This window comes from Nicotiana attenuata, chromosome 11 (genome assembly GCF_001879085.1).
Source record: "Nicotiana attenuata strain UT chromosome 11, NIATTr2, whole genome shotgun sequence".
NCBI lineage: Eukaryota > Viridiplantae > Streptophyta > Magnoliopsida > Solanales > Solanaceae > Nicotiana > Nicotiana attenuata.
Genome location: NC_031999.1, coordinates 25410590 through 25414501, shown reverse-complemented (window position 1 = coordinate 25414501; position 3912 = coordinate 25410590). Strand labels below are relative to the sequence as shown.

Genomic DNA, 3912 nt, shown 5'->3' with positions numbered 1-3912 from the left:
TAGCGACTAAAACTACTCTTGATATGTAGACACGTGCATTTAAAAATCTTCTTAATGCTGGTAATAATTAGAGGAAGATTTTTTTCGATAATACTAACGCCAGGAAAATGTTATACCTATTTTTCATTCATCTCTTATCAGTAAATAATACTTGACCTTAAAAATTTAATAAAAATGTACACAAGTATATAAAAACAAAACATATTAATACACAATTAAAAAAACATAATGTATTTTATTAAATCCATTACAAAGAAAGACTTCTACTCCATAGTAGTAAAGTGTCAGCCACATTAACGGAAAAATAGATCTTTGAATCTAATGCAATTTAAGTATAACAAGTATCTCTTCAACTCTTGATGGTAATGAAACTCTTCCACATGTTAAAGTTATAAACATCATAGTGTATGACCTGAAATTAAAAAATAAATGTTAACATCATGACTAGGTTACGGCATTCCTTTACCAACAATCAGAAATAATGTATACCGAGCGAAGAACTACAAGTTGTCCGCTACACCAACCATTTAAAAGCTAATATACCACCCTAAGTAGCAATTAAATAAACTTTGAGAGAACAGATTGATCTAGATGTTGTTGTGTCATCAATACACCAATCATTCTAGATAATTAACATAAATACTTTACATGGACATTCAATTGCGCATCTAGAGAAACATAGGAAGATAAACAACTTTACCTGCCAGCAAATTTCTGTTCTTGTTAGACAAATCCACAACTCAGTAGTTTTTTGTATGTGAAATGTATAGTTTCAATCTGCAGTCAAATATTTATTATAAAAGGAGTGAAGTTGAAATACGCTGCAAAAGTGAAATGATATTCATATTAAATACAAATAGAAAAATCACTACTTTTAAGACATAGTGTAAAAAATTAAAGAGTTATTTTGAAACTACAAGTAAATGGGTATACTCACATGCCAGCATCAACTATGTTCGTCCTAACAATTCAATAGCTCTAATCTATTTCTGGACTATTTTTGTACTTCATGCACTTCAACATCTTCTTTTAGTTCATCAGTTTTTCTAATTCAAAGTTAACTAAGATGATGGACCGTGGCGTAAAGACTTGTCAAACACACAAAGTTCCAACTCTTACAGAGACTGCAATTCATTTCATTCTATTAAAGGTGAAAAACCATGATAGGGAATAACAAGCAACACCAAAATTTAAAAACTAACTAATAATAATTATAGTCTCTGAGCGTCTAAGACGATCTTCTATATATTCCACTATCTTCCTACTAGAGATGAAAAAGAAGAAAGAACCAAAAAATACAGCTTCACCGTGTATCTTCCTTCAAAAGAGCATCTTTTAGAGGGAGAATTCTTAGAAATGTCCATCTGCGATGAAGATGCAAGTTTACCAAAAGAATTTTGTAGAGGAACTCTAAAGCTTTTTGTTCTTTAAAAAACTTAATAGATAGAAGTGCATACATCTTTAAGTTTATCACAGCAAAGTGCAAAGTCTTGCTATATTATCAGGCTTCTTCCTTATAAATGTACTTGTTCTTCCAGATCACCGGCAGCTTAAAGTTGTTTTATTTCTTTTAGAATCAAATTTCACATGAGACGTATCTACAAATCACTTGTTCAAATGCAGTAACTTTCAATCAAACACATTAAAAATATTATAAGGATATTAATAATCACGATCCAATGGAAGAATCAATCACATTAACAGTCATGTAAAAAATAAAAAAGTGTACCATAATAGAAATGTAAGAGAGAAACACTTAGACATGTAAAGTATAAAAGTATAAATATCCCCTAGACATGAGCAAGGTCCAATATAAATGCCCAACTTTTCTTCTCATATTGCCTAAGAAAAACCTCATGTATTGCTCAGCATCTCGCTTGGGAAATTATGACTTTGATGCTAACAGAAAGATAACCAAGATGTGAATTTGCAGAGTGAGCAATCATTATTGTGTATCTTGTTCATTACATCAATGAATCCTTAATTTAAGTTAATAGTATTTTTATCATTAGATATTTTTCATGAAGAGGATAAAACTAACATATGAGCTAACAAATTTTGGTCTCTTAGTTTTCACTTGAATGATAAAAAGGGTGTGATTCCTTTACAATGATTGGTGATAATTGTAAAAGAAAAGGATAACTCACCAGTGGATGCATATTTAGTTGATCCTGATAAAATTTTGGTTCAAAGCATGTACACCAACATATCATTGACAGAAAAATCCTTCCATCAATCATAACCACCTTACTGACCTGCCTAGCTGAGGAAGGTTTTCAATTAAAAAAGACCATGTTTGTTAGTAAAGAAAAAAAATTCATTGAAACGCACAGGATTCATCATAACTCAAAAGTTTGAAATATTTCATGGGACAAACTATACTTAAAGTAAAGCATATTTTGGACTGTTCCTAAAGCTTCTCAAATAGAGGCTAGCACCTAGAAAATACAAGATACTAACATTAATGCTAAGCAAGTTTTACCAATCTGTGCAGTACATTCGTCGGTGGTGGAGCAGAGATTGGGCTCTTTTTTTCTCCCCAACATCATATCAAACAATGTCAAATGCAATTTATAAATAAGTCGAAAGAAAATGAGGAAATAAAATCACTACTATTTATGTAAAAAGAAAGAATAGAACAAAAGTGAAGATTGATATTAACCTCAAGAATTTTAAGAAAACAGGAAAAATCTTGTAATTGAACAACCGATGCTTTTGGTTTTATTCATTAGCCTCAAAATAAAAGGTAACATGTCATCAAATTTGGTTATGGACGGAAAAGCGTTGTGCTAAGGGAATTAGGGTTTTGCCTAAAGGTGTCTTTTGAGATGCAGAGAAATTACAAAGAAGAGAATAAATACGAACACTACCCGAAGACAATTGTCATAGCAATAAAACTGGAAGGCCATGTCATTGAGGAATTCTAAGAGATGGCACTGAAACACGAAGGGTCGGCGATGATGGAAGGAATGAGGCAATTCTTAGAACTTAGAATGAAGGGATTTGCAATTTTAAGGAATTTGAGGGAAAGACTCCTTTCAAATTTTTAGTTTTTGCTGGCCATTAACTCTATTTGCCACTAACGAATAATTATTGCTGACCAAAATCTAATTGTCGTTAATACTTGAACTCGGAGAACAAGATTAGCGGCAATAAGTGTATTGCTGTTAAATAATTGCCACTAAAAGCATCTTTTGTTGTAGTGTGACGGGGGGAGCGAGGTGAACTTGTGGTGTGAATTTGGTGGTCATCGGAGACCTGCCGCCGCCGTGGGGCGATTTCCGGCGGCGACAGACGGTGGCGTTACACGGGAGGCTTGGAGACGAGGAAGGGGTAGGGGGGAAGATTTTCGGACACTCTTATATCACAAAGACCCTACTTCATAGCCGTTAGATCTGAAAACCTCGACGGCCAAGATTTGTTCTACCTAAAACGGCGTCGTTTGGGCTTAGGGCTGGGGCGGCAGACCGGGTTGGGACGGGGCTTGGGCTGAGTCAAGGCTATAAACGTTTGGTCCTGAGCAATTAGACAGAGATGACCCAATTTAATGTTAAAACAGACCCAAATTCTTTTCTCTTGTTTTTATTTTTTTTTTCTTTTTCTCTTTTCAATCTTCTTTTTAACTTCTTTAAATATAAATCTAAATTAATTCCTACAACTGAATTAACTAAAACTAAAAAAATTAATTAAACCCAAAATGACAATTAGCGCAATTAACTAAAACAAATTAACGCAAAAACTACTCAAAAATCAAAATTAAAATTAAAAGTGCAAACTACACTATATTTTGTGATTTTTCTATTTTATAAAATAATTGATTACTAAGTAACTCTTAAAATGCAAACTTAACTTCTAAATGCACATGCAACATATATATATATATATTTTTTTGTATTTTTCCACTAATTAAAA

At 32.6% G+C, this 3912-nt stretch overlaps 1 long non-coding RNA gene across 2 annotated transcripts; it reads right to left on the bottom strand.

The window, feature by feature from the left end:
• Positions 283-3161, bottom strand: LOC109235006. 2 transcript variants are annotated; one of them, XR_002069290.1, is made up of 4 exons: positions 2663-3161; positions 2148-2263; positions 701-777; positions 283-412 (listed from the first exon to the last, which is right to left on the bottom strand). It is a non-coding gene; the product is annotated as an uncharacterized LOC109235006 (long non-coding RNA). The 2 variants fall into 2 exon arrangements; XR_002069291.1 differs by having other exon boundaries at positions 2871-3161.